The sequence below is a fragment of the Dendrobates tinctorius genome, unplaced genomic scaffold, assembly GCF_039654945.1.
Source record: "Dendrobates tinctorius isolate UK_male_01 unplaced genomic scaffold, ASM3965494v1 ptg000039l, whole genome shotgun sequence".
Taxonomy (NCBI): domain Eukaryota; kingdom Metazoa; phylum Chordata; class Amphibia; order Anura; family Dendrobatidae; genus Dendrobates; species Dendrobates tinctorius.
Window position 1 is genome coordinate 57,401,384 of NW_027361707.1, and position 14,095 is coordinate 57,415,478.

The window sequence follows — 14,095 nt, forward strand, 5'->3', positions numbered from 1 at the left end:
CTTTTACCTTTTCCCATTTGTCGCTCTTTTTATGCTTTGTTTTGTTAACGTTTCTTTTTCTTTATCATGTGATTTTCTTTTTTTTACCTCATTCATATACTCACCTACTGAACCATCTTCCTGTTTATTCCATAAAGGCCAGTTATAATTTTTTGTTGCTTTCTTTTTGTGTATGAATTGTATATACAGTACTACATGTCTGAATTCAAGCAGTCAACATTTTATATACATACTTTTCTAGATAACCTTGATAAAGGCAAAATCGGCCGCTACATTGGTCATCTTGCCTGTTTCTATTGGACAGAGAATAATAAATTACTTCTTGAGCATTCATTTATGATTTCTTCATTTCATTGCCAACGTTTTCTATGTATATTGCTTACTATAGTCATTCTTTTGGGCACAAAACGCTACACCGTCAAGCAGACCATTCCGTTTTAATTTTCGGTCTACATTATATGTATGAGCCGGAAGTCTCTTTTACAATGAAAACCTATGGAGCCTCGTGCTGACACTTCATAGGATTACATTGGAAAAACCACTTCTGGGCCATGCAGAGCACAGTGTGAACTGGACGGTATGCAGAGCCGCAAAGTCACTTAGAAGTGGTGAGGAACAGTGCTGGACACCGAAGAGAGCAGCAGTTGGTACGTATATTAATACCCTCGCGCAACATTACATCCATTACAGACATATTTAATAAAAGAATATAGATATGAGTGCATTTTTAAAACTAGAAAGCAAAATGCCAGACTTAATAAATTGAGGCCATAGAGAATAAAATTTAGGCTTTGGTTGTTTGCAGCTATCACCAAAAAAGGGTTAAAAAGGACAAGTAAATACAGTCATATGTAAAAGTTTGGGCACCCCTATTAATGTTAACCTTTTTTCTTCATAACAATTTTGGTTTTTGCAACAGGTATTTCAGTTTCATATATCTAATAACTGATGGACTCAGTTATATTTCTGGATTCAAATGAGGTTTATTGTACTAACAGAAAATGTGCAATCTGCATTTAAACAAAATTTGACCGGTGCAAAAGTATGGGCACCCTTATCATTTTCTTGATTTGAACACTCCTAACTACTTTTTACTGACTTCCTGAAGCACTAAATTGGTTTTGTAACCTCATTGAGCTTTGATCTTCATAGCCAGGTATATCAAATCATGAGAAAAGGTATTTAAAGTGGCCACTTGCAAGTAGTTCTCCTATTTGATTCTCCTATGAAGAGTGGCATCATGGGCTCCTCAAAACAACTCTCAAATGATCTGAAAACAAAGATTATTCAACATAGCTTTTCAGGGGAAGGATACAAAAAGTTGTCTCAGAGATTTAACCTGTCAGTTTCCACTGTGAGTAACATAGTAAGGAAATGGAAGAATACAGGTACAGTTCTTGTTAAGCCCAGAAGTGGCAGGCCAAGAAAAGTATCAGAAAGGCAGAGAAGAAGAATGGTGAGAACAGTCAAGGACAATCCACAGACCACCTCCAAAGACCTGCAGCCTCATCTTGCTGCAGATGGTGTCACTGTGCATCGGTCAACAATACAGCGCATGAATAACGCCTTTTTGTATGACCAAACAACTCAATCTTTGTTTCATCAGTCCACAGGACCTTCTTCCAAAATGTAACTGGCTTGTCCAAATGTGCTTTTGCATACCTCAGGCGACTCTGTTTGTGGCGTGCTTGCAGAAACGGCTTCTTTCGCATCACTCTCCCATACAGCTTCTCCTTGTGCAAAGTGCGCTGTATTGTTGACCGATGCACAGTGACACCATCTGCAGCAAGATGATGCTGCAGGTCTTTGGAGGTGGTCTGTGGATTGTCCTTGACTGTTCTCACCATTCTTCTTCTCTGCCTTTATGATATTTTTCTTTTGCTGCCACTTCTGGGCTTAACAAGAACTGTACCTGTGTTCTTCCATTTCCTTACTATGTTCCTCACAGTGGAAACTGACAGGTTAAATCTCTGAGACAACTTTTTGTATCCTTCCCCTGAAAAGCTATGTTGCATAATCTTTGTTTTCAGATCATTTGAGAGTTGTTTTGAGGAGCCCATGATGCCACTCTTCATAGGAGAATCAAATAGGAGAACTACTTGCAAGTGGCCACTTTAAATACCTTTTCTCATGATTTGATACACCTGGCTATGAAGTTCAAAGCTTAATGAGGATACAAAACCAATTTAGTGCTTCAGGAAGTCAGTAAAAAGTAGTTAGGAGTGTTCAAATCAAGAAAATGATAAGGGTGCCCATACTTTTGCACCGGTCAAATTTTGTTTAAATGCAGATTGCACATTTTCTGTTAGTACAATAAATCTCATTTGAATCCAGAAATATAACTGAGTCCATCAGTTATTAGATATATGAAACTGAAATATCTGTTGCAAAAACCAAAATTGTTATAAAGAAAAAAGGTTAATATTAATAGGGGTGCCCAAACTTTTACATATGACTGTATGATTTTTCTAATAAAACTAATGGTCTACCTGTATAACTCCTAGTATAATAAAAAATAAATGATAACTGAGTGTATCAAAATTTTCCCAGGACGTTTCCAGTACTATAACACCATACTATTATTATAAGTAGTAAAACTGTCCTGATAGGTTCCTGTTAATGCACTGCTTATACATTGAGTTTGGCAGCCAAACTCTAGAAATGTATTATTTAACTTGACGTCTTTGTAGGAGAGCTGAAGCTCTGATGGTAAGAAAAGGTGAGCCGTAATTGTATTCCTTAAGTAAATCTTATTCCAAGCTCAACTTGTATTTCTTTGAAATGTTATATGGTTTCTATTTTCTAACAAAGATTACTGTGTCATTTAATATAAAAAATGTTTAGGTTACTACTTGAAAAAATCATAATTTCTGCTATAAGAAGTTTTTCACATTTTACTTTACAATCAGACCCCCTTATAAACTCTTGAGAATTTTAGGATGAGAAAGGATGTTTTCAGCTGTAAAGCACAATATGATGGTGACCTCTGAGTTTCATGCCCTCAGTAAGAAAAGGGAAAAGTGAATTAGCAAAGTGGTTAGGTGTAATGGTTGAATTTAATTATTAAATATATTATTTTATTCTTAGTAATGTTTGAAAGGATTTCTTTGGAAAAAAAATATATCTCCTTTCCCTCATTATTCTGCTCACAGCAGGAACAGCCTGGAGCTGCAGCGCATAAAATCTGGAACATCCTGTAGGTGAATTCTAATTGTTGCTATTACTATGAAGGTGCACAGTAATCTCATTGTCTTTCATCCATAACAGTCTGTTTGTAGATAACATCTGGAAATCACTTTTCATTGCTAATCCACATGGTGCATATACATTGTAATCAGGTGTACGCTTAAAATATGTTACAGCACATGGCTTTCTGCATGACTTTACGTGTCAAAATATAATATGTAAATGTTATTAGTAGTGCCAGGACTAGCAAAAGGAAACTGTGTTCAACCTGACAATGGTATATAAGCTTAAAAAGAATCAACAAACTAATTAAATTGCAGAATAAAATGGATACTTTTAAAATGTAAGAAAAATGAATGGCTATTTAAAAAATCCGTTTTACATAAACTTCAATGTTAAAAAAAAATGGATCCAGTTGAAATATTTTTTTTCAGACTGTTAAAAAGTTTTGCCTCCACAACTTTTTTTGTCAATGGATTACTGCTGGTTCCATTCTATCTGTAGATTATTGGACATGTAACATAGCCTAAAGTAGTAAAAGAAAAGTTGGAACATAATATCCTAGCTGATAGGTAAACTAATCAAATTTGCAGATGATGCAAAGCTAGGAGGGATAGTTAACACTTGAAAAGAAAGAGAAAGGATTCAGAATGATCTAGTTAAGCTTGAACAATTGGCAGAAACTAATAGAATTGTATTTAACAGGGAAAATGCAAGATTCTATATCTGGGCAAGAAAAACGAAAATTGTATCTGCAGAATGGGAAAAGTAGAAAAACACTCGTGAAAAAGACTTGGCTATACTAGTAGATCCCAGATTACACATGAGTCAACAGTGTGACGCAGCAGCACGAAAAGGTAAACAGTTCTAGGATTTATTAAGAAAAGATTTATTAATAGAGTCTAGATCATGTAAAGTAATTATCCCTCTCTACTCCTTATACTTATAGATTAACAGTTGGTTTTCTAAATCTATTTGTGTTTAGAAAGCCATAATTAAACTTGTTTTTTATACCCCTTTTGTTATATCATTACTTGGATCTGCTTCACAGATTTTTACCTTAGTTGCAAAGTAGTACTAAGCTTAGTCTGCATGCTGTGTTGGTGTCGGAGAAGGCAGCAATGCTGATATTACTAGATGGCACATTCTCTGCACAAGAAAGAGCATTAGGGTAAGTGGGACATGTAGTGCTGCCCAGCCAGGAAGAATGTTTTTTGTGCTTTCTGTTTTTTGTGCTTTCTAGGGAATCAGCAAGTGTGATAAGCTCTCTGTTGAATCCTATGAGCATTACCACACTCTACTTAAACTACCAGTAGTCTACTGAAATTTTGCCAGTTATTGTATTTGGTTTCCCTTTACTACTGGATTGTGTTTGAAGTGTTCTTTTACTGGCATTAATCTAAGGGGTAACATTTCTTCTTGTGGCAAGTGATATGCCTAGCCTGGCATTCCAATTTGAGGAGTCTTAAAAGACCTGGGAAATTAAATATGCAAACTGTCACTTTAGAGAGGAAGAGAACTTGAACTGTAGTATCACCTATTGGAAGTTGAACTCTTGAAAGTCAATATTGACCTTTCAACAAGCCTTGTCATAAAACGTATGATCAAAGATAAACTAGAATCTAAATTTGCTGACAAGTTGTTTCGGATGTTGTCCCGAAACAACTTGTCCCCGAAAGGATATTATAGAACTAGAGTGAGTACAAAGGAAGGCAACAAAATGAGTAAAGGGGATTGGATAACTACAATACCAAGCGAGATTAGCAAAATTAGGATTATTTAGTCTAGAAAAAAGATGACTCAGGGGCGATCTAATAACCATGTATAAGTATATAAGGGGACAATACAAATATCTGTCAGAGGATCTGTTTATACCAAGGAATGTGACAATTACAAGGGGGCATTCTCTGAGTCTGGAGGAGAGAAGGTTTATCCACCAACATAGAAGAGGATTCTTTACTGTTAGGGCAGTGAGAATCTGGACTTCCTTGCCTGAGGTGGTGGTGATGGCAAACTCAGTTGAGGGGTTTAAGAGAGGCCTGGTGTCACGTGGACCCGTCCTGTGTGACACGGCTCACCTCACAGGCCAGTAACTAAAACAACAAGACAAGGGGTAGGGAAACAGTTACAATGGTGGGCCCTGCGATAAGGAAAGGGGAAGTGGCGACTTCCTACACTCCCCTGAGTCAGTGTCCCTAATGCTCCTAACGTTCCCTATGCTGGTTCCGCACTGGGCGCCGATCACGAACCTGTCGCCCTAGCACACCATACACCTATCCCTTGCTAGGGAGCTGTGAGGCACAGGCACTGGCCCCACCGCTGTACTAATACACACTAAGGAGAAAACACAAATGGGGAAACACAACTTAGCTTTACTCTGTTGTACTTGCTCCTGGTAACAGAGTCCACCACCAGCATGCAGCTCTCCTCCTGAATCGCTGCCACCGAGCTCTGTCAGAGCTAAGGAAATCCCCTATGACTCCTTTCACACCAGGGTCTGTCAGATCTGCTCTCCAGCTCCTTCCTCCACCAAGGATGGTTGAAATGAACACTATCACCAACACTGATTGCAACACCTGTGACTCTTTTATAGCAGAGCCAGCAATCACACCTGCATTGTAATCATGTGCACTAAACAACAGAAACTAGAGTGCAATGACGCTCACCACCACCGGGGGGAAAACTTAGAACAAATGACACACATTGCAATAACCCTAATGGCCACCGGGGCAAAAACACCTCAAGCACAGCTTAGGAAAAAAAAAGGTTACCTGTGCTTTATATCAGTCCTGATCCAGCATGGATTATGACAGTACCCTCCCCTTAATGAGGGGCCTCTGGACCCTCAAGACTGCTCCCCATCAGGGAACCACCTACAGCGGGGACGTCCAGATCCAGAGTTCACCCCAGCGACTACCTGTACCTCAGGTTTATGACAAACGAGCCCGCTGGTGTTGGCAACGTATGTTCTGGAGGCACCACACATCTCTGAAGCTCTGACCTTGGGAACGGGTTGTGTATGTGCATGTTTGATATGAGCTGGTAGGACTCCACAACACACTTCCACTGGATGTTTTTTGGTGGCCACCCATACACGCTCGTTCACACACAGGTCCGGACCTGAAAGTTTATTGCCACTCGTTCGTTTGTCACCACTTGGAGAACTCTTTCTGGGATTGACAACAGAGGCATCCCCCTGTGTCACCACACTCACACCACCGCACCTCGCCAAGGGGTACACCACCCTCCAACCCCTTCCACCACAAGGTCTGCGCCTCCCAGGGTTGGCCAATGGAGAGGGTTGAGACTTGCCCCTACTCTCCTGCAGCACATCTGCTGCCCTCACCGGAGAGGAAGGGGTCCGTTGAAGAGAGACCGCAGAGACCGTAGTCCCTAGGCGGCAGCCCTCACACAACTGCCCCCAGCTGGCTACTTCCCTCGCCCGCCAATCTTTTCCCTCCGGTACCCCGCCAGCCAAGACCTCTGCTGACATGGTACCTTGGGAGGGTAAAATGGAGGAAATGTATACTCCCTGGTCTCCTCCCTCCAAGCGACCAGGGGAATGTGGCTTCTCAGATGGCACAGATAATTTGGCGCGCAATGGGCAAGCTTTCAGGACATGACCAGTCTGCCCACAGTACAAACATGTCGACACCACTCCCCGAACCGTAGGCAGCTCTGAACACAAACTAGCTCCTCCTACTTGCATGGGTTCGTCAGGAGACTTGGCATGGACTGGGCAGGCTCTCATAAAATGGCCAGGCTTCCCACAGGAAAAGCATACCTCCCCACCACGACGAGCCGCAGACACCCCCTTTTTTGTATTAACAACACCAAGCTGTCTGGGTTCCTCCGTCTGCACTGGTGGGTCTTCCTCCATAGTGAGGAAATCAGGGGGCACTTTTTGTATATGTCTCTCCCTAAGGCGTCTATCTACCCAGATGGCAAGGGACATGGCGGCCTCCAGTGACCTGGGGGCGGCCTACTGCAGCAGAGTATCCTGCAACTTTGGAGACAGACCCTGCACAAATTGACTCCTAAGTGCAGCATCATTCCACTGAGTGTCAGTGGCCCACCTCCTAAACTCTGAGCAGTACTCCTCAGCAACCCAGGCTCCCTGTTTACACCTACGGAGTTGAGATTCCGCCAGAGCGACGCCATCAGGATCCCCATACACAAGTGCCAAAGCCACAAAGAACTCGACAACGGCCACCAATGATGGAGAATCGTCCGGTAGGGAGAAGGCCCAGGATTGGGGATCCCCTTTAAGAAGGGACATAATGATTCCCACCCATTGCTCTTCACTCCCTGATGAACGAGGGCGCAGTCTGAAATACAATTTGCAGGCTTACTGAAATACCAAGAATTGATCTCTCCCTTCAGAAAATCTCTCAGGGAGGGATATCTTGGGTTCTGGCTGAGACTGTTCCTGGACCAAGCCCCCAGAGCCCACCAACAGCCGCAGCTGCCGCACGAAGCCCCCTAATCTCATTAATAAGGGTCTGCAGCAATTGGGCAAAGGGCTGAACTGGGTCCATGGCTCAGCAGAAAAAAGTTATGGTTGGTGATAAATGTCACGTGGACCCGTGATACTGTTCTGTGTGACACGGCTCGCAGGCCGGTAACTAAAACAACAAGACAAGGGGTAGGGAAACAGTTACAACGGTGGACCCTGCAATAGGGAAAGGGGACGTGGAGACCTCTTGCACTCCCCTGAGTCAATGTCCCTAACGCTCCTAACGTTCCCTATGTCGGTTCTGCACCGGGCGCCGATCGCGAACCTGTCGCTCTAGCACACCCTACACCTATCCTTTGCTAGGGAGCTGGGTGGCACAGGCACTGACCCCACCTCTGTACTAATACACACTAAGGAGAAAACACAAATGGGGAAACACAACTTAGCTTTACTCTGTTGCACTTGCTCCTGGCAACAGAGTCCACCACCAGCATGCAGTTCTCCTCCTAAATCGCTGCCACCAAGCTCTCTCAGAGCTAAGGAAATCCCCTATGGCTCCTTTGACACCAGGGTCTGTCAGATCTGCTCTCCAGCTCCTTCCTCCACCAAGGATGGTTGAAATGAACACTATCACCAACACTGATTGCAACACCTGCGACTCTTTTATACCAGAGCCAGCAATCACACCTGCATCATAATCATGTGAACTAAACAACAGAAACTAGAGTGCAATGACGCTCACCACCACCGGGGGGGAAACTTAGAACAAACGACACACAGTGCAATAACCCTAATGGCCACCGGGGGTAAAAACACCTCAAGCATAGCTTAGGATAAAAAAAGGTTACCTGTGCATTATATCAGTCCTGATCCAGCATGGATCATGACACCTGGATGTCTTCCTGGAGGGCAACAATAATGCATCTTACAGTTATTAGGTTCTTCAGAAGGACGTAGATCTGGGAATTTATTTTGATGGAATATAGGCTGAACTAGATAGACAAATGTCTTTTTTCGGCCTTGCTTACTATGTTACTATATTACTATGTCCCTCATCAGTGCCAAGCATAAGACCTTATTTGGTTAGGTGAAAGACTTCTGACTCCACAAGTAGAAACATTACCTCTTATATCACAGTCAGAAACTTCTCACCTAGCCAAATCAGATCTCATGCTTTGCCCTGACAAAGGGTAAGACGTCAAAACACTTAAGTTAAGATAATGATCTGGCTTTTATTTTGTTGTGGGCTGGTGGAACACACCAAATAATAAAGGTGGTATAAGGTGCGCTCGCAGCCCGGGGTCCACTGCGCAGAGATGGAAACCTGCCGCTCAGTTATGGCGGAGATTATATGGCAAATAATAAATGAACACACGCAAGTTAGGGTCATCCTGTGTGTACAGTACAGGAGCGAGTTCTGTTGATTCACAGAACCGCAGTGCCGCACAATGTAAATGTCGAAGCCTGTTAACCTCACAAGGCTCAGCCGGTTGAGCGCTAGCATACAGACACAGGACTCCGCCCCAAGGACACGGGGTTAGAGTCCCTCTAGTCCACTAGCGCTTGGCGCCGCTGCAGCGGAGCCAGCAAAAGAGAAACAAAGAAGTAACACACTAGTGTGCACTGCACGGCTCTGGCGGAAGCCACTAACCACCCAGACAAAGGAGGAAAGTGCTAGACCTGCGCACAGTGCCGTGCTGGCGGATGCAGCCACTAGGTGCCTTGTGCTGGATGGCACAATATGGCGCTGAGAGAGGTGCCGTGACTAGGAAGCACTGTGGCACTAGGCTTAGCCACTACAAGGCGCTGACTTAAACTAAGATAACCCTACAACATGCGTATCAAAGGGAAGGGGTTTCATAATAAGTCATTCACCAGTTCCATACATCCATCATCACACACACAAGTAATAACAACTGTCTATACTAGCGCATGGCCGAGCAGATATGCAAACCTTTTATAGCAGCATCCTTCCGGGACCTTCCTGATGGTCCAATCCAAGCTGGAGAAGGACCTGTGCATGTGACCACCGATCTCCAATGAGAGATCGTCCCATGGGCATGCTCAGTGGACTGAAAGGAGGACTTTGTCCCTGGAGTAGCTCGCTTCTGACTAGCATGCATTGCCATAGCTGGACCAGAGGTGGCAGCAGCAACCAAACCCACATTGCTAGTCTGAGCAGAGTGTAGGGATTGTCGAGTCTGCTGAGCAGCATCCTCTGTGGCTGGAGAGGAATGGGAGACCGCCGATGGCAAGGCTCGGGATTCCTGCTGTGCAGCGACATGAACCCGACACCTAGTCATATGGCAAGTCTTGATAAAGGGTCAAGTCCTCTTCATCTCTGAACAGACAATTTGCATATTTCCTAACACTGACCTGGCTTGTGACCCTGACATCACCTTTTCCCGCCACTACTTCTAATTCTTAACTCAGCTACTTTGATGATCATTAGATTTTGGAATTAATGATACTTGACCCCAGCTATTTTCCTGACTATAGCTCTGTTTCCCAACTTTGTCCCTGGTTCTGTCCCTTCAGTTATGGACCCAGTTAATTTGCCTACTATATCCTCACCTTGCTTCTATAGTTAACAGATTCTCTTTGGATGCAACCCAAAGGGCACTGATATAAGTCCAGGTCTCTGAATATCGGTTAAAAGTTAAAGGCAAGGATTCCTCTGGCAGCTATTAGATGGAGTTGCCATCTGTGGTTGTCTTGTGTATCTAAGTTTACTATTTTAACTAATTGCCTTACGTATGCATTTCATCTTCTCAGCAATGAAATTAGTTTGATGGCCCCCAAGGCTCATGATAGCTTCCCTTTATGAATGCTACTACTAATTTAAGATAAATTATTGTTTTCTCTGTATACTGTTTAACATGTTACCATGTTATATCCACTTTTATTTGATGATATAAGGTTATTTAGGTGTTCAAATTATTTTTTTCTAGCCTTGTCTCAATTTGGCAAGAAAGATGAAGCATTAGGATTGGGTAGGTAGTATAATACAAAGTTCCCTACAGTACATTAATTAAAAATAAATCTTGACTTCTTAAATTAATCGTAATTGTCTTAAAAAATTTGATTAATTGTTCAGCGAGATAAATTTGCCCTAGTTCTAAGCAGAAACTCCACTGCAAATTTAGACCTAGTCAAATGTAAGGTACTTGTGCAGGGCGCACTTGTGCAGAATTTATCGAAGCGCCATATTTTTCAAAGTACAAGTCAGTGAAGAGTTTATGATTTGATTCTTATCTCTCAATGGGAGATCAATATGCTGGAAGGTTGCCAGATTTTGGTTTGAGGCCTACTCGAGTAGCGGTGAACAAACACACACAGAGACAGGGTCTGTATCTGTAGGATGTCACACCCAAAGTCAATTTAATGGGTAGCTTATATGCTCATTTGAGTAGGCGGTTACAATACATCATCGTATTTCATTGGACAATTGATTATTCAACAGTAAGCATAAATGGTTTCAACCAATCATATTCATATTCGTTAACCAATCAGATTGTACTCGGCTGTTAATTATTAGTATTTGTGCAGATGTGATGGAAACTTTAGTAGGTCTTGTGTAAGTTACACAAGACCCCAATATCAATCTCATTAATCTATCCTCATGACGGTTATAGCTCCGTTATTTATCTATTTCTAGGACTTTCATACTCATTAGGGCTACGTGGATCTGCTGATGCATGAATCATAAGTGTCATAGAGGTGAGAGCATAGAATAACAGGATCAGGAGAGAGATGATTTCTTCTTTGTCAGCTAATATCATATAAGTATGGAGTGTGAGACCCTATAAGTGTATAAAGGGACCCCACAGAATCATGGTTTCCCTATCAGCAGTTAAACATGGCAGTTAGACAAGACAAGAGATGGTTATGCTATGGCAAAAAAGGAGGATTCCAGCTTCTGGTTGATTTTCAAAAAATATTCCAAATTTATTCAAGGGTTAAAAATTCCATGTTGCACAAACTGGGAGCAGGGAAACACATTTCGCTCTCAAACAGCATTTTTCCTCATGGCCTGAAGAGAAATTATTTCCCACAAGTCTTATAATCAGGCAATGATAAATCCAATACGACAATGATCAGGCACGTTATGCAAGGCATTCAAACAAACTTTTTAAAAATTAAAAAAACTTTTTAAAAAAACTTTTAAAAAATTAAAGATGTGTCTGACAGGATATCAGGACTCTTCAGACCTACAGATGACTACCCATTCCTGCTACTACATGTGGGGACAAATGACACTGCAAGAAACGACCTGGAAACCATCTGCAGAGACTTTGAAGACTTAGGCAAGAAAGTGAAAGAACTGGGAGCGCAGGTGGTCTTCTCTTCTATCCTCCCAGTGGATGGCCATGGAACAAGGAGGTGGAATAAGATTCTGCAGGTGAACAACTGGCTACGTCGATGGTGCCGTCAGCAACGATTTGGATTTCTGGATCACGGAGTGAACTACTTATACGATGGACTACTTGCTAGAGATGGGGTGCACCTTACGAAGACTGGAAAGCATGTATTTGGAAGTCGCCTTGCTACACTTGTAAGGAGAGCTTTAAACTAGAACAACATGGGAAGGGAAGCAAAAGACCAGAAAAAGCCATACACCTGACAAATGCTATTGAGAACTCTGCTATTAGAAGTGGAAAGGAAGAACAAAGACGAAAGAATCTAATTAATAAAAATATTGGAGAAAGAGAAACCAATCACAAACTAAAATGTTTCTATACTAATGCACAAAGCATGGGCAACAAACAAGGAGAATTGGAACTACTAACACAGGAAAAGAAATATGATGTCATTGGAATCACTGAAACTTGGTGGGACAATACACATGATTGGAATACAAGACTAGAAGGATACAACTTATTTGCAAGAAACAGACTTGATAAACGAGGAGGGGGTGTCGCATTGTATGTTAGAAACGCGTATATCTGCACAGAGATTGAAGCTTCAGAGACTGGGAGTTCTGTGGAAACTGTTTGGGTAAGAATACAAGGACAGAACAATGGAAAGGACACCATTGTAGGCATTTACTACAGGCCGCCTGTGCAAGCTGAAGATATGGATGAACTCTTTATGCATCAAATGGCCAAGTTCTCCAAAAAATATGACATAGTTGTCATGGGAGATTTCAACTATCCAGACATTTGTTGGGAATCTCTCTCAGGCAAAACTAACAGGTCAAGGAAATTCTTATCCTCTCTTGCTGACAACTTTATCTTCCAAAAGGTAAGGGAGAAAACAAGGGGAACTGCTACCTTGGATCTAATCCTTATAAACAGGGAGGAAATGGTTGAGGAGGTAAAAGTGGCTGGGACCCTAGGAGGTAGCGACCATGCTATTTTAGAATTTTGGATAACTAGAGGCGGAAGACCTGTGAAGACTCAGACGTCAAGGTTAGATTTCAGAAAGGCAGATTTTAAGGGATTCAGAAAGAGAATTGGAGGGATCCAATGGCTGGATATCCTTAAAGACAAAAATGTCCAGGAAGGATGGGAAATCTTGAAAAATGAAATTCTCAAAGCACAGTTGTTAACAATTCCGAAAAGAGGGAAGAATAGGAAGCAGTTAAGGAAACCAGGATGGATGAACACAGAACTTAAGCACATGCTAAAAAGGAAGAAAAAAATGTTTATAAAATGGAAAGAGGGAGGCATATCTAAAGAAGAATATAATGCTGTCTGCAGAACCTGCAGGGCACAAATCAGATTATCTAAAGCTGAAAATGAATTGAGGCTTGCAAGAGATGTCAAAAGCAATAATAAAGGATTTTGGGGATATGTCAAAAGTAAAAGAAAAGTCAAAGATGCTATAGGATTTTTACAGGATGAAAATGATGAAATGGTAAGACAGGATGTTGAGAAGGCTGAACTTTTAAATTCCTATTTTGCATCTGTTTTCTCTCAGAAAGGAAATGTAACATCAACTGTTATTCACTGTCCTATTAAGGGAATAGAAGAATCCAGGATATCTATAAACAGAAAGATAGTGAGGAAACACTTAGCTAGCCTAAATGAATTCAAGTCTCCAGGTCCAGATGAATTACACCCCAGAGTACTGAAGGAGATAGCAGAAGAAATTTTTGAACCCCTCTCTATAATCTTTGAAAATTCTTGGAGAACAGGAGAAGTGCCAGAAGACTGGAGAAGAGCAAATGTTGTTCCTATCTTCAAAAAGGGGAAGAAGGTGGACCCAGGTAACTATAGGCCGGTGAGTCTGACTTCTATACCAGGAAAGATCTTTGAACAAATTATTAAACAACATGTATGTCAATACCTGGATAAGAATGAAGTGATTAAACAGAGTCAGCATGGGTTTGTAACTAATAAGTCATGTCAGACTAACTTAATTTCCTTCTATGATGGTATCACTGATTGGGTGGATCAAGGAAATGCTGTAGATATAGTATATCTTGACTTCAGCAAAGCATTTGACAAA